Source organism: Entelurus aequoreus, linkage group LG20 (assembly GCF_033978785.1).
Source record: "Entelurus aequoreus isolate RoL-2023_Sb linkage group LG20, RoL_Eaeq_v1.1, whole genome shotgun sequence".
Classification (NCBI taxonomy): Eukaryota; Metazoa; Chordata; class Actinopteri; order Syngnathiformes; family Syngnathidae; genus Entelurus; species Entelurus aequoreus.
In genome coordinates, this window is record NC_084750.1 from 50,546,537 (window position 1) to 50,551,536 (window position 5,000).

At 46.4% G+C, this 5,000-nt stretch overlaps 9 non-coding genes and 2 pseudogenes across 9 annotated transcripts in view; all 11 read left to right on the forward strand.

Annotated features, from left to right (window-relative positions):
- Window positions 1-35: 35 nt before the first annotated feature.
- Window positions 36-154, forward strand: LOC133637318 (5S ribosomal RNA). The gene has a single exon (XR_009823105.1). It is a non-coding gene; the product is annotated as a 5S ribosomal RNA (ribosomal RNA).
- Window positions 155-522: 368 nt separating this feature from the next.
- On the forward strand, window positions 523-641 carry LOC133636880 (5S ribosomal RNA). The gene has a single exon (XR_009822681.1). It is a non-coding gene; the product is annotated as a 5S ribosomal RNA (ribosomal RNA).
- A 368-nt stretch (window positions 642-1,009) lies between these two features.
- Window positions 1,010-1,128, forward strand: LOC133637581 (5S ribosomal RNA). Its single transcript, XR_009823207.1, has one exon. It is a non-coding gene; the product is annotated as a 5S ribosomal RNA (ribosomal RNA).
- A 368-nt stretch (window positions 1,129-1,496) lies between these two features.
- Window positions 1,497-1,615, forward strand: LOC133637862 (5S ribosomal RNA). The gene has a single exon (XR_009823479.1). It is a non-coding gene; the product is annotated as a 5S ribosomal RNA (ribosomal RNA).
- A 368-nt stretch (window positions 1,616-1,983) lies between these two features.
- Window positions 1,984-2,101, forward strand: LOC133637467 (5S ribosomal RNA; annotated as a pseudogene).
- A 368-nt stretch (window positions 2,102-2,469) lies between these two features.
- Window positions 2,470-2,588, forward strand: LOC133637272 (5S ribosomal RNA). Its single transcript, XR_009823060.1, has one exon. It is a non-coding gene; the product is annotated as a 5S ribosomal RNA (ribosomal RNA).
- Window positions 2,589-2,956: 368 nt separating this feature from the next.
- Window positions 2,957-3,075, forward strand: LOC133637409 (5S ribosomal RNA; annotated as a pseudogene).
- Window positions 3,076-3,444: 369 nt separating this feature from the next.
- Window positions 3,445-3,563, forward strand: LOC133636904 (5S ribosomal RNA). The gene has a single exon (XR_009822704.1). It is a non-coding gene; the product is annotated as a 5S ribosomal RNA (ribosomal RNA).
- Window positions 3,564-3,931: 368 nt separating this feature from the next.
- On the forward strand, window positions 3,932-4,050 carry LOC133637277 (5S ribosomal RNA). Its single transcript, XR_009823065.1, has one exon. It is a non-coding gene; the product is annotated as a 5S ribosomal RNA (ribosomal RNA).
- Window positions 4,051-4,418: 368 nt separating this feature from the next.
- On the forward strand, window positions 4,419-4,537 carry LOC133637585 (5S ribosomal RNA). The gene has a single exon (XR_009823211.1). It is a non-coding gene; the product is annotated as a 5S ribosomal RNA (ribosomal RNA).
- Window positions 4,538-4,905: 368 nt separating this feature from the next.
- LOC133636939 (5S ribosomal RNA) overlaps window positions 4,906-5,000 on the forward strand; it is a 119-nt gene continuing 24 nt past the window's right edge. The window contains exon 1 of the ribosomal RNA XR_009822737.1: window positions 4,906-5,000. This exon is cut by the window's right edge and continues 24 nt beyond it. This is a non-coding gene — a ribosomal RNA (5S ribosomal RNA).

The window sequence follows — 5,000 nt, forward strand, 5'->3', positions numbered from 1 at the left end:
ACATTTAAAAATCAGATTTTGAGGGCAATTTCTTGTCTTACGGCCATACTACCCTGAGCACGCCTGATCTCGTCAGATCTCGGAAGCTAAGCTGGGTCGGGCCTGGTTAGTACTTGGATGGGTGACTGCCTGGGAATACCAGGTGCAGTAAGCTTTTGGTACGCCCCCAGAATAGGGTGCCCTTTCCCCCTTTTGCTTTTGTTACAACGGCTATAGGTACTTGCCATACTTGTCAATACAGCTACATATTGCTCGTCCAAACAAAACACTGCTCTCCACCCAATACACATTTGTTTAGTTTTGACTCGGTTTGGGATTGATAGCAAGATTTGCAGCATCGCCAACAGTGACACATGTGCCTCAAGGCACTTCAGTGCTAACAGAGGTTTAAAAGTCCAAAGAGTTTGACAGGCTGACAAAAAGATCAGTGATTGTTGTATCACACACGCATTGCTCATTGCACAAAAGTCCTGTCAACCAGCTTGTCACATTTAAAAATCTGATTTTGAGGGCAATTTCTTGGCTTACGGCCATACTACCCTGAGCACGCCCGATCTCGTCAGATCTCGGAAGCTAAGCTGGGTCGGGCCTGGTTAGTACTTGGATGGGAGACTGCCTGGGAATAGCAGGTGCCGTAAGCTTTTGGTAAGCCCCCAGAATAGGGTGCCCTTTCCCCCTTTTGCTTTTGTTACAACGGCTATAGGTACTTGCCATACTTGTCAATACAGCTACATATTGCTCGTCCAAACAAAACACTGCTCTCCACCCAATACACATTTGTTTAGTTTTGACTCGGTTTGGGATTGATAGCAAGATTTGCAGCGTCGCCAACAGTGACACATGTGCCTCAAGGCACTTCAGTGCTAACAGAGGTTTAAAAGTCCAAAGAGTTTGACAGGCTGACAAAAAGATCAGTGATTGTTGTATCACACACGCATTGCTCATTGCACAAAAGTCCTGTCAACCAGCTTGTCACATTTAAAAATCTGATTTTGAGGGCAATTTCTTGGCTTACGGCCATACTACCCTGAGCACGCCCGATCTCGTCAGATCTCGGAAGCTAAGCTGGGTCGGGCCTGGTTAGTACTTGGATGGGAGACTGCCTGGGAATACCAGGTGCCGTAAGCTTTTGGTACGCCCCCAGAAAAGGGTGCCCTTTCCCCCTTTTGCTTTTGTTACAACGGCTATAGGTACTTGCCATACTTGTCAATACAGCTACATATTGTTCGTCCAAACAAAACACTGCTCTCCACCCAATACACATTTGTTTAGTTTTGACTCGGTTTGGGATTGATAGCAAGATTTGCAGCGTCGCCAACAGTGACACATGTGCCTCAAGGCACTTCAGTGCTAACAAAGGTTTAAAAGTCCAAAGAGTTTGACAGGCTGACAAAAAGATCAGTGATTGTTGTATCACACACGCATTGCTCATTGCACAAAAGTCCTGTCAACCAGCTTGTCACATTCAAAAATCTGATTTTGAGGGCAGTTTCTTGGCTTACGGCCATACTACCCTGAGCACGCCCGATCTCGTCAGATCTCGGAAGCTAAGCCGGGTCGGGCCTGGTTAGTACTTGGATGGGAGACTGCCTGGGAATACCAGGTGCTGTAAGCTTTTGGAACGATCCCAGAAAAGGGCGCCCTTTCCCCCTTTTGCTTTTGTCACAACGGCTATAGGTACTTGCCATACTTGTCAATGCAGCTACATATTGCTCGTCCAAACAAAACGCTGCTCTCCACCCAATACACATTTGTTTAGTTTTGACTCGGTTTGGAATTGATAGCAAGATTTGCAGCGTCGCCAACAGTGACACATGTGCCTCAAGGCACTTCAGTGCTAACAGAGGTTTAAAAGTCCAAAGAGTTAGACAGGCTGACAAAAACATCAGTGATTGTTGTATCACACACGCATTGCTCATTGCAGAAAGGTCCTGTCAACCAGCTTGTCACATTTAAAAATCTGATTTTGAGGTCAATTTCTTGGCTTACGGCCATACTACCCTGAGCACGTCCGATTTCGTCGGAGCTCTGAAGCTAAGCTGGGTCGGGCCTGGTTAGTACTTGGATGGGAGACTGCCTGGGAATCCAGGTGCTGTAAGCTTTTGGTACGCCCCCAGAATAGGGTGCCCTTTCCCCCTTTTGCTTTTGTTACAACGGCTATAGGTACTTGCCATACTTGTCAATACAGCTACATATTGCTCGTCCAAACAAAACGCTGCTCTCCACCCAATACACATTTGTTTAGTTTTGACACGGTTTGAGATTGATAGCAAGACTTGCAATGTCGCCAACAGTGACACATGTGCCTCAAGGCACTTCAGTGCTAACAGAGGTTTAAAAGTCCAAAGAGTTGGACAGGCTGACAAAAATATCAGTGATTGTTGTATCACACACGCATTGCTCATTGCACAAAAGTCCTGTCAACCAGCTTGTCACATTTAAAAATCTGATTTTGAGGGCAATTTCTTGGCTTACGGCCATACTACCCTGAGCACGCCCGATCTCGTCAGATCTCGGAAGCTAAGCCGGGTCGGACCTAGTTAGTACTTGGATGGGAGACTGCCTGGGAAAACCAGGTGCTGTAAGCTTTTGGAACGATCCCAGAAAAGGGCGCCCTTTCCCCCTTTTGCTTTTGTCACAACGGCTATAGGTACTTGCCATACTTGTCAATACAGCTACATATTGCTCGTCCAAACAAAACGCTGCTCTCCACCCAATACACATTTGTTTAGTTTTGACTCGGTTTGGGATTGATAGCAAGATTTGCAGCGTCGCCAACAGTGATACATGTGCCTCAAGGCACTTCAGTGCTAAAAGAGGTTTAAAAGTCCAAAGAGTTTGACAGGCTAACAAAAAGATCAGTGATTGTTGTATCACACACGCATTGCTCATTGCACAAAAGTCCTGTCAACCAGCTTGTCACATTTAAAAATCTGATTTTGAGGTCAATTTCTTGGCTTACGGCCATACCACCCTGAGCACGCCCAATCTCGTAAGCTCTCGGAAGCTAAGCTGGGTCGGGCCTGGTTACTACTTGGATGGGAGACTGCCTGGGAATACCAGGTGCCGTAAGCTTTTGGTACGCTCCCAGCATAGGGTGTCCTTTTCCTGTTTTGCTTTTGTCACAACGGCTATAGGTACTTGCCATACTTGTCAATACAGCTACATATTGCTCGTCCAAAAAAAACCCGCTGCTCTCCACCCAATACACATTGTTTAGTTTTGACTCGGTTTGGGATTGATAGCAAGATTTGCAGTGTCGCCAACAGTGACACATGTGCCTCAAGGCACTTCAGTGCTAACAGAGGTTTAAAAGTCCAAAAAGTTGGACAGGCTGACAAAAAGATCAGTGATTGTTGTATCACACACGCATTGCTCATTGCAGAAAGGTCCTGTCAACCAGCTTGTCACATTTAAAAATCTGATTTTGAGGGCAATTTCTTGGCTTACGGCCATACTACCCTGAGCACGCCCGATCTCGTCAGATCTCGGAAGCTAAGCTGGGTCGGGCCTGGTTAGTACTTGAATGGGATACTGCCTGGGAATACCAGGTGCCGTAAGCTTTTGGTACGCCCCCAGAATAGGGTGCCCTTTCCCCCTTTTGCTTTTGTTACAACGGCTATAGGTACTTGCCATACTTGTCAATACAGCTACATATTGCTCGTCCAAACAAAACACTGCTCTCCACCCAATACACATTTGTTTAGTTTTGACTCGGTTTGGGATTGATAGCAAGATTTGCAGTGTCGCCAACAGTGACACATGTGCCTCAAGGCACTTCAGTGCTAACAGAGGTTTAAAAGTCCAAAAAGTTGGACAGGCTGACAAAAAGATCAGTGATTATTGTATCACACACGCATTGCTCATTGCAGAAAGGTCCTGTCAACCAGCTTGTCACATTTAAAAATCAGATTTTGAGGGCAATTTCTTGTCTTACGGCCATACTACCCTGAGCACGCCCGATCTCGTCAGATCTCGGAAGCTAAGCTGGGTCGGGCCTGGTTAGTACTTGAATGGGAGACTGCCTGGGAATACCAGGTGCCGCAAGCTTTTGGTACGCCCCCAGAATAGGGTGCCCTTTCCCCCTTTTGCTTTTGTTACAACGGCTATAGGTACTTGCCATACTTGTCAATACAGCTACATATTGCTCGTCCAAACAAAACACTGCTCTCCACCCAATACACATTTGTTTAGTTTTGACTCGGTTTGGGATTGATAGCAAGATTTGCAGCGTCGCCAACAGTGACACATGTGCCTCAAGGCACTTCAGTGCTAACAGAGGTTTAAAAGTCCAAAAAGTTGGACAGGCTGACAAAAAGATCAGTGATTATTGTATCACACACGCATTGCTCATTGCAGAAAGGTCCTGTCAACCAGCTTGTCACATTTAAAAATCTGATTTTGAGGGCAATTTCTTGGCTTACGGCCATACTACCCTGAGCACGCCCGATCTCGTCAGATCTCGGAAGCTAAGCTGGGTCGGGCCTGGTTAGTACTTGGATGGGAGACTGCCTGGGAATACCAGGTGCCGTAAGCTTTTGGTACGCCCCCAGAAAAGGGTGCCCTTTCCCCCTTTTGCTTTTGTTACAACGGCTATAGGTACTTGCCATACTTGTCAATACAGCTACATATTGCTCGTCCAAACAAAACACTGCTCTCCACCCAATACACATTTGTTTAGTTTTGACTCGGTTTGGGATTGATAGCAAGATTTGCAGCGTCGCCAACAGTGACACATGTGCCTCAAGGCACTTCAGTGCTAACAGAGGTTTAAAAGTCCAAAGAGTTTGACAGGCTGACAAAAAGATCAGTGATTGTTGTATCACACACGCATTGCTCATTGCACAAAAGTCCTGTCAACCAGCTTGTCACATTCAAAAATCTGATTTTGAGGGCAGTTTCTTGGCTTACGGCCATACTACCCTGAGCACGCCCGATCTCGTCAGATCTCGGAAGCTAAGCCGGGTCGGGCCTGTTTAGTACTTGGATGGGAGACTGCC